Source organism: Canis lupus, chromosome 11 (assembly GCF_011100685.1).
Source record: "Canis lupus familiaris isolate Mischka breed German Shepherd chromosome 11, alternate assembly UU_Cfam_GSD_1.0, whole genome shotgun sequence".
NCBI lineage: Eukaryota > Metazoa > Chordata > Mammalia > Carnivora > Canidae > Canis > Canis lupus.
Window position 1 is genome coordinate 6,593,233 of NC_049232.1, and position 14,863 is coordinate 6,608,095.

Consider the following 14,863-nt stretch of genomic DNA (forward strand, 5'->3'; position numbering starts at 1 on the left):
TCCTATCTAGTGATGTCATCTGTCTCCATTTATCCAAATCCTCTTTTATGTCTCTCAGTAAAGTTTTATGATTTTACTCATGTAGGTCTTAAGGTGAAAGTATTTTGTTTGACTTGAATTGTCTTATAGTTTCCTACTTCTTGACTTCAGTTAAGTGTGTACAAATAGATTCATCTCTGTTGAAAATATCTAGGCTGATAATTTTGAGAGGTTTGTATACCTCAGATAATTTAGGTGTATCCTCTCTCTTTAAAAGGTTTGACATTTGTTCCAGGCAGGCGGATGTGGGGAAGGTAAATTTGTCTTTTCTTGGAATAATTACCTTTACAAAGAATTTGGACTCAATTTCTGTGCAATTGATGGCTTGCCTTCCCTAGGTCAATGTTTAATGTGGACAGAGGCTATGGACCTATGGCTGTGTATCTCCATCTTTAGAAATACATTATAATATTCTGGCATAATTCTTCTGCTGGTATTCATTCAAGGCCCAGCTTTAGAATCACTCATCCTTATTCTTGTCTGTTTATCTGCATGCAGATCTTTCTCTGGCCTCCTACCTCCTAGATTCATTGCAGGGTGGAGGAAGTCTAGCTGTAAGCCCTTAGGAAACTGAGCCTAAAGTTCATCTTCTATGCTTCCGAGAGATTCTCCTCTTGCCCCACTCTTTGCTCGGGCAAAGAGAGGGGTTTCCATTAGATATGAAGACTGATAGTGCACATGGGGGCATGCCCAAAAAGCTTAAGGACTCCAAGCATGTTTCTCTGTTTGATGGATCCAGCATTCTTTGTTCAAACAGCTCTGTTCAAAAACGGTTCTTTCAGTGTCCAAGCTATGCTTGTGTCTGAAATTGCAGACTTAATGTAAATTAGGGAGACATGGTGAATTCCCTGGAAGCGCTGGTGGGAACAAAGCTGGGTTCCCCCAACCTCTCAGTCTCCCCTGGGTTTGCCCTCTGCCTCTCTGACATTGCTTGCTCATGAGAGTCCATCAATGGTGACTTGTATCTTCATTTTGTTGCCATAGCCTGGGCTCTGCAATTTGCAGCTTACTATCGATTTCATTTGGGGTTAATACTTTCCTATTATACCTATTGTCTGGCTCTCACTCTCCTGCCTGGTACCGTAATACACTGCTTTCAGTATTCTAATGGGATCGCATGGGTCTGCCATCGCCAGCTCGAGTTTTAACAGGAAGCTGGGACAATAAGGGCCTTGAGAAAGCAAATGTGAGAAATGCATGCTTCTGTCTGGGGATGTTAGTGCAAAATGGAAACAATACTGTCTTTTTGCTTGCGTCTGCCACCCCATTTTCACCAGTGGAGAACTAGCACCCTTCCCCGTACCATGCTCACAAGCAAAGAAAAATGGCTTCAGCCATCAGAGGCTGAGCTTCAAGATCTGAAATATGTTTCCTTGTAAACATATAATGGCCACCCATCGGCTGCTTTGTTTCCTTCCATTCCGTGCTCAACTCTAAGCAAATTGGTTCTTGGTTCACAGAGCATCCCTTGATTAATCACTCATGATCATAATCATAATCATAATAACACTATGTAGCATTTTAAAAGAGAAATTCAGAAAACCTAGTGGGCAGGTAATTCTTGACAACTCCTTTGTGCATTCATTGAGCCTAAGCAGATGATGCAGTACAGCTTTGGGGGAGTGGGGGAGACCAGCTCCATGCAGAGCCAACCTTGAGGAAGGGGCTTCTAGATCTTTCCAAACCCAGTGAATGATGCTCCGTTTCATAATGACAAGTTAATGCTGAAGAAGGAATGATAAGTTTTCACTCTTCTGAAGGCTGAAAGTAGGAAAGTTGGAAATGGCCTCTATTTTAGCTGCCAGACCATGTCAGGTACTTGGTTTCTAGCTTGCTTTGGAGGGTCCTTCACCATGATTACCCCGTTATTCTTGTGGACTCCTCTTTCCTTCCCCAGAGTCTTTAGTGATACTCTTCTCTACCCTCACATGCCTTTTCCATCTTGTACTGGAAGAGATAGACATTTAGTTGTTCCCAGAACTATGTTCCTTCTTTCACAAGTCATAGCGTTTTTGGCTTGGCACATGGTTGCCTAACTGGAAACTACATTTCCCAGGCTCCCTAGTAGCTGATTCTGGCTATAAATTAGGCTCCACTGATGGAAGCTCTCATAGGAGATTTAGAAGAAGAGAGACAGGGGCTTCTTTTAGATTCTGGCTGTCCTCTCTGACCAGCAAGACCATGGATTTCCTGCACTGGTTTCTGGCCTTCTCTACCTTCGTGCTGGACAAGAAGCAGTGGAGGTAGTGGCCACATCTTGATCTGATCTCCAGTCTCTAAGCACAGCCTCTTCTGTCCGTTCTCCTGCTTCCTGCTACCCCAGGGACCTCAGGCCTCTGCCATGGCTGTTGCTGTGCCTCTGTGATTGCAGCCCCTCTGCTAGGCTGGCTCTGTTTGTTCTGGGACTCATTCCAAGAAGCTCATCTCTCGCTTGCCAGTGATTCTATAAGCCTCACAACTCCTGTATTATTAAACCCATTTTGCTTAAAATATGTGGGGTAAATTCTGGTTCCTGCCCTACCCTAGTGCAAATAGCATTGGTTATGTCCAGTCCCATGGAATTTGAGGGCAGGGACTGACCTTATATAGTAGTAGGCCCTCACGGAGAACCAGTGAGTTCCATGTGCCAGGCTTCATGTGAGGCTCTTGACATACATTCTTTTATTGGCTCATCCCAGCCACCCTAGGAGGTAGGCATCACTGCCATTTTGTCAAGGTCCCTATCTACAAAAGTGAGGTTAGGGAGGTCAGTCACTTGCCTAAGGCCAGAGAGCTAGGAAGGGAAATCCTATCCTTCCTTTAAGCCTTGTGTCTTCTCCCAGCTAGGACCAAAAAATGGTTAGTCTCAGAAATATCTGCTGCCTACTAAGATCTCAGGATAATTTCCTTCATTTTCAGGTGGGGAGACAAACAGACAGAGAGACATGACTTCACTTCTTTGACTCTTCCCTGTGAATATATGCTCTGACACGCTGGCTTAAACTGGTCCCCTTCATACATGGCAGAGTTCTAGGCCTCCATGTGATGTGGGGGATGGAGACCCATTTGCTCCTCACAGTCTCCCCTTTACCTCCTTATTTGATCCTAAGAAAGAAGAGGTTGCTATCTATCATCAGTCTCTTATAAGGACTGCCAGTGGCTAAAGATTTCATTATGTTTTATCTTTAAAAAAAAAAAAATAAAGCCCCCAGTGCATGTATTACAGAAATTCCAAAAGATTCCACAAAGCAGGATTAGCAAAGGGGACTGGGACCTGCCTGCGAGTGGCCTGATTCTCACCTGCTTTTTCCGACATCCTATGCTTCCACTTACTTGGCTGGAGGAGTCAGATTTTGTTTTTGTTTTTAAGTATATTTATTTATTTTAGAGAGAATGAATGAGTGGGGGGGGGGGGAGAGGGAGAGAATTTCAAGCAGTCTCCCCACTGAGTGTGGAGCACCATGTAGGGCTCACTTTCATGACCCTGAGATCATGACCTGAGCCAAAACCAAGAGTTGGCCCCTTAACTGACCAAGCCACCCAGGTGCCCCCTTGGCTGGAATTGTTTAAGGCCTTAGGGGAGCCAGGCTTCTTGTAGGGAGGGTCCCTTCTTTCACATGCTGTCCAAGCCATTGTGTCCACACACACTCTAACTAGCTCATCTTGACTCCAGCCTATGCTCTGGATAAGCTTTTATCAAACCAGAATGATGAGACATATGGTTTGGGTTGTGTGCTGTTGGGATTCTAGGGCATTTCCATCATGCTAACCTAGTTAAAGGCATTTTCCATGAGCCTAGCTTGGCTCCTGAATTTACATTAGGGGTTGAGGTGGAGGGCAGGAAGCTAAGAAAAATATATTAGGTGACATTGCTAGGCCTTTTTTTGTGCACATATACCCTTCAGTTGTCTTTGAGGAAAAGGCCTAGAAAGGCCAAAACAGAATTTTGGTACTAGTACAGTTCCATTTCATGCACCCCCCCACCCCCCATTAGCTCTCTGTAAAAGATTTCCTGCAGTGTCTTTGCTAGCACCTACAACCCTCCCCTGGCCCAAGTGAAATGGATCTTCTGTCAAGGCTCAGTTCAATGGTTACCACCACCACGAAGCCTCTTTAGACCTGGCAGACAGAATGATTCCTTTTGTTTTTAGCAGCCCACAAGCTTTGTCGACACAATGGATCTAATACCACAGCCATACACGGTACGCTGTAATGAGGTGTTTACTTATCTGCATTTCCCACTACGTATTGACCTCCCTAAGGAGAGTGACTACATTTTATTCATCTCTTAATCCTCCACAGCTACGTAAATATTTGCTAAATCACATTGAATTCCCACCCCCAATTCAAGGCAATACAGGCTTCTTTGATTTTAAGGAGTCCTTGGTTGGAAGATGCACTTTGGTTTAATAACTGTTTAGGGTAGATGTATTCAATGCACATGGGTGCATATTCCCTTAAACACACTACTGATGAACAGGGATTGTGGACACCAGCTCCATAGTGGGAACACTGGCTCCCCCACTGACAAACTCTGTGGCCTTAGACAAGTGCCATAACTCCTCTGTGCCTCAGTTTCTTAGCTCTAAAATAGGACTAATAATTTTTTTTAAGATTTAATTTATTTATTCATGAGAAACACAGAGAGAGAGAGAGGCAGAGACACAGGCAGAGGGAGAAGCAGGCTCCATGCAGGGAGCCTGATGCGGGACTCGATCCCAGAACTCCAAGATCATGCCCTGAGCCAAAGGCAGACATTCAACTGCTAAGCCACCAGGCATCCCAAGGACTGATAATTGTGTCTACCTCATAGTGTTGTTGGGAAGAATATCTGAATGAGCCCTCGTAGAGCATTTAGAATGTATCATGGCGCACTGCAAGGGCTATTTAAATATTTGTTATTATCATTATCCTGATAGCAGATATGATACAATGGAAAATAAAAAAATATATACCCTAAACTGAAAGTTTAATATTCTTAAAAGCTGACTCAAACAACTCTCAGTTGAGAGCACTTTACACAGCACTAGCTGCCTCTGGAGTTGGCCCTTCTGCTCTGGACATATGAAGGGTTCTTCTTTGTCCCACCCACAGGGACCATGCCTACTTTTCTTGCATTATCACTTTTCTTCCTTCTCATTAGTCTTTGTTTCTATCTGAAGGTTGGCTCGGGACCTTGTATGGTGAATAGCATCAGCTGGCAAGGAGTCTAACAAACAGTAAGTACCTAATAAAAATAGTAAACGAACAAATGAATCACCACTAGAACCCACACACAGCACCTGGAATCAGTGACTAGATATCATATTGTCAGATACTTGGAGTTAGAACCAACAGGTAAACCAACAAGCCCCCTCCTTTCTGTTCCAACTCTGACAGGCACATACTCATAGTTTGGGGACAGATCTAAATAGGTACCAGGTTGTACTTGCATCTTGATTCTTTGCTAAAGAATCCAAGCTGAGGTATGGACACATTTTTTTTTTCATGCTCTTCTTCATAATTGTTTTTCATCTTTTTAGAGAGAGAGAGTGCTTGAGAGTGAGAGCATGCACATGAGCCAGGGTAGGGGTTGGGGGGTAGGGGTGGGATAGAGGAAGAGAGAGAATTTCAAGCAGGCTCCATGCTCAGTGAGGAGCCCAGTGCAGGACTCCATCCCACAACCCTGAGATCTGACCATGGCCAAAATCAAGAGTTGGATGCCCAGGTGACTGAGCGACCCAGGTGTCTCCTCTCCATTATTCATCCAGTCCTTGCTCTACTTCTTGCTTTCTGCCTGCCACCTCATTGCACTCAAATCCACTCTCACACATGAGCTCTTGGTCTGTACATGTGACAACTATCTCCTCATCTTTGATACATCCAGAATTTCAATCACCCATTTGTACTTTTGATGCTATTTTTCTTTCTTGTGTGCTGCCCTGTGAAGGCATAAGTTTGCCTAAAGTATTATCACCCCACAACTCCTCCAGGTGCTACCATTGGAAGCCATTTAACTCCTACTTTGGATAAAATATCAGTACTGCCTTGTGTGACTTATTATATAAGAGATAAAGAGTATAGATCCTATGGCCAGTACAATTGTTCATTTTTGTATTTATTAAACACCTATACAGCCTATCTGACAGATGTTGATAGTCTAACTGGATTAAAGGTATTAAAAAGGTATAAAGAATAAAAGGTATTAAAATACATCATTCCTTGCACACTCATTTGACATGGCATTGCAGATGTTCATAGAAGGGACCATCCACTGGGGAGGATCTGAGTGGTTGCAGCTGACTTTCATGAAGAGAGGGGAACTTTTCTGGACTGGAAGATTCAAACCAGTGACAGGGGAAGTAGTCAAGTATTCAAGAAGAGGAACGTGGCAGAGAGGCAGGAACGAGCATGCCGCATGTGGGAGTGAGACCAGTTTGACTGGAATGGAGAACAGGAAGTTTGAATCCTAGGTCCAAGTATTTGATGTAGACTGAATCAGGTTTCTGAGAAGGGAGTGATGTGATGGAAGCAGTTAGGAGAAGATAATCTAAGGAAGTTTAGAAAATACATTTAGAGGATACCGAAGCATAGCCCTGGGGAGGCCAGCTGGGAACCCCATGCCCATGGTGAATGAGTCAAGATGGCAGCATGGGAATGGAGAAAAAACATGGGCATGAAGACATTCAGAAAAGCGGAGCTTTATACATCATCTTTCTTGTTATTTGGTTAGACTTCCAGCATATTTTCTTGCCTGTGGGAAGCTGATAGTTACTTTTACTTCATGTTTCTCTAATTACTCTGGGCTCCCATATCTCCTTAGCCCTCCTTATAAGCCATTCACATAGAGTACACCCATGTCTTAGTGTGGTAGGTGGTGTAATGGTTAATTTTATGTGTCAACTTGCCTGGGCTACAGGAAGCCCAGATAGCAAATTAAACATTTTTCTAAGCATGTCTGTGAGGGTGTTTCTGAATAAGATTAGCATTTGAATCGGTAGATTCAGTAAAGAGGATTGCCCTTTACTGATTGGGGGTGGGCATCATCCAATCTGTTGACAGCTAAATAGAACAAAGATGGAGGAAGAAGGAATCATGCCCCCCGCCCCCCCCCCCCCCACCTTTTTTGCCTCATCACTTGAGCTGGGACATCTCATTTCATCTTCTCCTAACCTTGGGCTGGGGTTTATCCCCATCAGCTCCCATGGTTTCTCAGGCCTTCAGACTCAGATTGAATTATGCCACAGCTTTCCTGGGTTTCCAACTTTTGAATGGCAGATCGTGGGACTTCTCAGCCTCTATAATCTTTTGAACTGATTCCTCCTAATCACTATCTATATGTAGGTAGTAGCTAGACTGATTTCTATTTCTCTGGAGAACTCTGACTAATACAGATGGGGAAAATTCAATCACAAAAAACACAGGGTTCTCTTATTGGGTTGGGTGGTGATGGTGATGGGCGTTAATGAAATGACCAGGAAGACCCTGGCCTGGGACTTCTATGAAATATCCATGTGACAGCTGGAGTATGGCATCATGAATGACACATCTGACACCCTTACCTTCTCTGCCACACCCCTCCCCACTTGTAGTAACAACATAAGAACTGGAGCTGGATGGGATTAGGAACCAACCAAGAATCAATACTCCCATTTTCCTTTGTGCTCAATTTTTGCCATATATTTTTGTGGCATTGTTAATTTCCCAAGAGACAGCTTATTGAAGGTGGTCTGGTAAGGACTCAGCTTTCTCAGACACATTTAAGAACTTGACAAACATCATCACTGATATTTTTTCCCATTTCTCTGAACTTTAAAGGTCTTTTAGCTTGCTATAATGGTTAACCCTCATTAAAGCTGCTCATATTCTCTGCTGTTGTTTGAAGGCGATTTGTCTCCCCACTGAAGATCAGCTTCCTCTGAGCTTCTGCTGTGTGTTGCACTTTTCCTTTCGCCTGGCATAGGTGCTCACCATAGTTGAAAGAAATGAATGAATAGATGAATCCCCTGGAGTTCTGGCTGCGGTGAAGAGCTCGTAAAGACAACAGAACTTTTTTGATTGATTGTGATTTTTGAAGAACTCAAAATAAGTGTATTCACAAGTATACACATCAGCTAGTTTGTGACACAAACTAGGGTAAATGTAGCTTAAGCACCCAGTCTAGTCATATAGACTTCAGGGTAAATGAATGGTAGCGTGGAAAAGCTGGCATTGTGTCTTGGTCCCAGATCTGTAGACTTCAGGGTTCATCTGCTCAGATCTTCTCACTTTTTAACTGAACTTTAGAGGGAAGAAGTGACTTGCCCAAGATACCATAGCAGGGGGCAGTGTCTGAAAAAAATATCTGGAAAGGTCTATTCCTAAATCTGGTCTCAGGTTGCCATATTTGGGACCACCATCAGAGACTCAGTGGGGAGATGTGTACCTGCTGCTAGAGCTTGCAGTGCCCAAACTACCCCTGCTCCAAAGTCGTCCAATAGCTCTTCTAGAGCTTTACCGGTTGATGAAACAGAGAGCAGAAGTGCCAGTAGCTGAAGGAAGATTGGGGATGGAAGGAGAGGCCAGGAAATGTGGGACTAGGACTCCTTGGTAAGGGGGTCTGGTCTGAGAACCAAGGCAGCGGTCCCCCCAGATTGTTATTGATTGAATGTTTGTATTCCTGACCCCAGTGGGATGGTACTGGGAGATGGAGCCTTTGAGAGGTTATTAGATTTATATGAGGCAGCAGATGGAGTCTCTCTGATGGGATCTAGTGCCCTTACTATAAGATGAAGAGACCAAAGCTCTCTTTCCCTCTCTTCCATCTGAGGACACAGTGAGAAAGCAGCTACCTACTTATCTCAGTTTTGGACCTCCCAGCCTCTAGACCTGTGAGAGATAAATGTCTGTTTTTCAAGCCACCCAGTCTATAGTAGTTTATCCTAGCAGCCTGAGCAGACTAAGTCGCAGGTCTATGTGCTGAGTATTTGAAAAACCCCTTTCTGCTACTGGAGCAGAAAAGAAATCTGCTTCCAGTGAACCAGATATTCCAAGGAATATTTGCAAATTTATTCAGAGATTTCTTTTTTTTTCAGGGAAGTATTTGAACTGGGACATGATAAAAGTGGGACTTTTTTTTTTTTTTTTTTTTTTTTACCCCAAGTGTGGAGAGGCAGGGAGAATTATCCTCAGAGAGAGAAGAAAGAAGCAACCTGACAATGCAGAGCAAAGGCAAGAAGTGAACCCTTCAAGGTGGGGGATGGAATACATGTTCACTCCAGTTTGCCAATCCCAGCCTGAGTCCCCCTGTTCTTCCTATTTTACTTAAGTTAATTTAAATGAGTTGTTTCTTGTAACCAGCTAGTCCCTGGCTAATACTAGTCCCTGGCTAATATCTGGTGTCACTGACTGCAGTTCTTTACCTTTCTTCTCCCACAAACTGAAACACCTTACCTGAGAAAATGAAGAAAACCAAAATAACCAACAAGTATGCAACAGCAATTAAAGCTGTTAAACTCTTTACTTTTGTGGGATTCCGGCTTTGTTACTCTTTTGCAAACTGGTCTTCATGCCTTCAATTTATATGGTTATTTCTCTATAAAAATTCACTTTGAGTTCTTAACACTTGGGTTAATAATTTTTTAAACGTGTTTAAAAGTTAAAGTCTGTGGACATGTGTAAAGTAACTTGGTCCATTTGGAGGTTATGGTACAGTGCAAAGACCAGGGATGGGTTTTGGTCTCTCGTGCGTGGCTGAGTCACTACTAGCTGTAGGAGTCTGGACAAGTCATTTAAGCTCTTTGAACCTGAGTTTCTTTGATTATCTCTAAAATGGGGATAGTAATATTCTCACCATTGGATTGTTATGAAGAGTAAATGACTTAGTCTACATAAAACACTACTGTTCGACACATAATAGATTCTTAATGGATGGGAAGTCCTTCCCCCACTCCCCCCTCTGTCTCTCTCTTTTTTTAATCCATGGGCAGATGAGTTCTATCCCTTGACGTAATTGATCATTTTCTCAGTTTGTCAGAACTTCAAACACATCAACTATCTGGTTTATTTTTGCTGAGTTCAAAATAGATGAAAGTTGACCTTTGCATGACTGATAACCCTCTTTCAGAGTATATGGTCTCTTCCATTATTCAAAAAAAGCCCCAGATTATTCCTGACCTTAGAAAGAGAAGCAGTTTCTTTTTTATTTTTGTCCCCAAAGGCAGTTGATGAAATGTAAATCCTAACCCAAAGAGTTACCAGTAAATGATTCCTATGTTTTATATATGGTGATGACTACTGAATGGAGGTGTGAGGTCTTTGGAAAAGCAACAGGAATGGCACGTCTTCAGATTCTTTTTATAGTCAGCTGGAGGGGTTCCGATTTGATTTAGGTACGATTTAGTTTGTAACTGGATTAAACTTTGCACTCCATTAAAAACCAATCAGCTGACTTACCCTGCAGGAATTTTGCTCTTATGAAGAAGACTTCATTTAAGAGCTGCCCCCTCCACCCCTCCTCCCCCTCCCCCCGCCTTCCAGATGAGTTATTTAGCCTACAGCTTTCCTGCCTTCTTTTCTTGGTGCATCCTATCTTCGCTTGAATAAGGACATAAGTAAATTACAGAATTCCTGTTGGTTCTAGTTTATTCTTCGGTGCGGAGATGAATTTCTCAAGAATTCTTTTCATCCCTTGTCCTGTTGAATTCTATCCCTGGAGAAGTTGAGAATTACCGTGGGGCCGGCTGTGGGGGGGGGACTAAGAGTCTGGATTCAAGAAGAGAATGGAATATGTGTTAATAGCAGATATGAAATAGTTATCACACAAGAACATTGGGAGAAATAGCTTGGCGACTCCGGACAGGGACAGAGAATACACATGATTGATTCTGAGAGTATTAAGCCTGCACCCTGTTTCTTCTGTGCTTATCATGGGCCTATACACTTGTCTGGGCTTGATAAATGGACAGTTTTTTTTTTTGTTTTTTTTTTAAGAGAGAGGGAGCAAGCATGGAGGGGGAGGGGCAGAGGGGCAGATGGAGGAGAAAGATAATCTTAAGCAGGCTCCTCACCCACGGAGTCCCACACAGGGCTTGATCTCATGACCCTAAAAACATGACCTGTGCCAAAATCAAGAGTCGACCCCTTAACCCACTGAACCACCCCGGCGCCTTGATAAATGTATCTTTTAATGACATTGCCTGTCAATGCATTGGCCATAGTCAAGCTTTTACTTGTGAGTATGCCCCTGGACATTTATTTTAGGAGGTCAAATGTCATCGTTTTGCAATAATCATAATACTAACAACAGAAATAAGACTTTAAAAAAAGGCAGGAATAGTGAGATCCAACACGTCCTAAGCACTTACTTGATGCCCAGCACTCTGCCAGGCATGTGATATGTTCATTATCTTTTTTAATACCCAGAGCCACCCTATGAAATAGATTCTATTGCTCCTCTTGGCCATTGTTGCAAATCGCATTAAGTTATTTGCCCAGAGCCACGTAGCAGTGTGGTGCAGTGAGGTTCAAACCCGGGCCGTCCGTTCTGCTGGGCATTGTGTACTTGCTATCCAATCCCACAGAAGATACTCGTTTAGCAGAGTCAGATTGAACTTATTAGTGATGTGGGAACGATTCGGCAGATAGGAAATTTGGAGCAGTTGGAAATATCTCAGTTAGTGACAGATGTCGTTGAACAGGAGAGTTCTTAGAGACTGCTTGCTTCATTGGTCAAACTCAATTTTAGAAAGGTGCCGATTCATGGACACAGTTGTTTCGCATTATGACCAGATGCTTATTCAATACTTGAGAACGTTTCCTCTTGATTCAGCCTAATGGGAAATTAATAAGTGATTTTTGGGGAAAGCAAAAATTTATGAAAGGGCTGGGGTAGAGTACAGATAATAATCTTGTTCATAAAGAAGCTGCCAACTACCCTCTCCTCCCCCCCCCCCCCCCCCCCCGTCCCTAACTCCCCCAGCCCCCAAGGCATCCCAGTTGCTTTGTTTTGATTGACACAAAACTCTGTTTGTCCAACTGTTGCCAAGTGACACTTTGGCATTTGCATCGCCAGGAAGTGCTGGAAAATAGGGCTCCCGCATTTCCTTGTATTATTTTAATAGTAATTAGGACTAAAAGTTATTTTTAGCCTTCTGGCAGTAATTATTTATTGCAGCTTCTATTTTAAGTTTGTAAATAAGATTCTATTTCCTGGTTGCTTGGAATGAGAAGTTTATGACATAACTGAGTAGATTTCTGTGTGTCTTTTATGAGACAAATTCCAGGATTGAGTAGCAGTAAATTCTTCATGGAAAAACAGTTTCAGTGGGAACATAGACAAGAAAAATTACTCACTATGACCCATTATTACATATAAAAACATAGCACGTTTCTTGTTTTGATTGTTTAAAATGTGCAAAGATTGGTAATTTTTATGAAATCAGAAAAATCCCTACTTTGTTCTGGCAAATTAGTATATGTTGCTTTGGCTCTATATCTTCCTTGGTTATACACTAGCTCTTGTTCTATTTTAGTATACTGAGTATATTTCATCTTTGAATCAAGCAAAAATTCATGAGGAGGATATCACAGGGTGCCTGTGTATTACTTTTCTTGCTCTTTTATTTTTTTTTAAGGATTTTATTTATCTGTTTGACAGAGAGAGATAGAGTGAACACAAGCAGGGGGAACGGCAGGCAGAGGGAGAGGGAGAAGCAGACTCCTTGCAGAGCAGAGAGCCCAATACGGTGCTCAATCCAGGACCCTGAGATCATGACCTGAGCCGAAGGCATATGCTTAACCGAGCCACCCAGGTGCCCTTTTTCTTGCTGTTTTAGAATGTTACTTGCTTTTTATTTTATTGTGGCTTGCTTTCTTTTATAATTTCATTAGCTTTTGCCTGGGAAGGAGGGGCTTGACATCAAACTATTTGGTCTGTCCAGGGTACACTTGCTCTGTGATAAGCCCTATGAGAAGTATGCACAGTCACTTGGAAATCTAATCTACTTCTCTGCAAAGTTCTGGGATAGAAATATTGAGTTCTTGTCCATAGAATCTGCACCAGAAATACCAGTGACTTAGTGGCTATTGACCTCTACCTTGGGAACTTTCAGAATCGAATATCTCATATTCTATTCCCTTGGTAGGTTAAAAAATGCTTTTCCTACTTGACATATTGCATAAGTTAACAGTTTCTGAAAAGCACTAATTGACTTATCAGAAAAAATCTCTGAATGCACAGCAAATGCAAAGTCAATCAAAGAAATCTCCTGCAGGAAACGCAGTGCCAGGCGATTTAAACATGCCCCTAAAATGTGGGGTCTTGGGGCGCCTAGGTAGCTCAGTTGGTGAAACATCTCCCTTTGGCTCAGGTCATGATCCCCAGAGTCCTGGGATGGAGTCTCATGTGAGGCTCCCTGCTCAGCAGGGAGTCTGTTTCTCCCTCTGTGTGTTTACGTGCTCTCTCTCTCAAGCAAATAAAATCTTTAAAATAAATAAGCAAATAAAATGTGGGGTCTGAGCATGTTTCTTCTTCCTGGATTAAGAAGACATGATGTGCTTAAAGCCAAAACAGAACCAGAACCATTTATGGTTGTGTTTGTACTCTACCCTATTCTCATGGCCTTTAAATACACTTGTTTGTATTTTGGTTGAACAAGAGAGGTGATTAGGTCTTTAGCATGTGACCCACTCAGATACACAGGCTTTCCTCATCTCTGTGAGGTCATAGAGATAGGCCTCAACCAATAAGTTACTGAAGTCTGGACTGGGTTTTGGTGTGAGGGATGCAGCAACCAAATTTCCATCGCTCAGATGTTGGCTGACCTCATTTTCTTACTGGCTGTCGACTGGAGGCTTCTGTGTTCTCACCACATGCACCTCTCCGTAAGGCAACTCACAACATGGCCACTTGCTTACCCCAGAGGAAGTGATGGGAGAAAGGGGGGAGGGGGGCAGAAAGAGAGAGAAGAAAAAGAGAGATTGAGATTGAATGAAAGAACAAGTTTGCCCCAACAGCCACAGTCTTATAACCTCATCTCAAAAGTGACATATCATGACTTCTGCTGTATTCTAAAGGCCACAGTGACCAAACCCTATCCAGGGTGGGAGGAGACTGTACAGAGGTGTGAACTCCAGGAAGCCAGGACCATTGGCTTTATAGGATGGCTCTTGTAGGATGCTGTTTATGGTCTGGGGAAATTTCTGATAAAACTTTACTGTTTATGTTATGTTGGTAGAGGATACAGGAAGCAGGAGGTTCAGTGGTGTTCACTGCAGTGCTGTCTTGACTTGCGGACATTCGAAATGATGGGGCTAGGTTTTATTATGCTTGCAGTCTGATGCTTTTGAACACAAGATTCAACTTCATTAACAAGTAATTGACAACACATCTCAGAGAATGTGGGTTTGTAACTGGTTGCTGACCTGCGCATAACATCATTTACGGGAAGTAATCCATATAATGCGTACACACTTTAAAGTAGCTTCATATACCTGAGAACTTTTTTTTGTCAGTATTATTACATGGGATTTAAACTTACCTAAGCTTTACTTTTTCAAAGTTACTATATATTTTTTTCTTTTGAATTGTCTTGTGTTTTAAAAAAAGAAACCTGGCTGCCTCTCTACATGGACAAAGGAAATTGATTATCTTGAGTTTGCTATTGGGCAAGGGGAGCAGGCACCTGGGCAGCTCAGTCAATTGAGCGTCCACCTTCGGCTCAGGTCAGAATCCCAGGGTCCTGGGATCAAGCCCTGCATCAGGTTCCCTGCTCAGCAGGGTGCTTGCTTCTCCCTCTCCTACTACCCCTGTTTGTGCTTTGTTTCTGTCAAATAAATAAATAAATAAATTCCCAAACAACAACAAAAAAGAATAAATATGAAAATA

At 42.7% G+C, this 14,863-nt stretch overlaps 1 long non-coding RNA gene across 15 annotated transcripts in view; it reads left to right on the top strand.

Moving 5' to 3' along the window:
- LOC102152574 overlaps positions 1-14,863 on the top strand; it is a 133,689-nt gene that overhangs the window by 27,942 nt on the left and 90,884 nt on the right. For 14 of the 15 annotated variants that reach the window (XR_005366547.1, XR_005366535.1, XR_005366532.1 and 11 more), the window contains exon 1: positions 13,726-13,860. This is a non-coding gene — a long non-coding RNA (uncharacterized LOC102152574). Of the gene's footprint in view, positions 1-5,180; positions 5,238-13,725; positions 13,861-14,863 lie in introns of those variants that run through there. The other variant, XR_005366542.1, reaches the window with a different exon arrangement.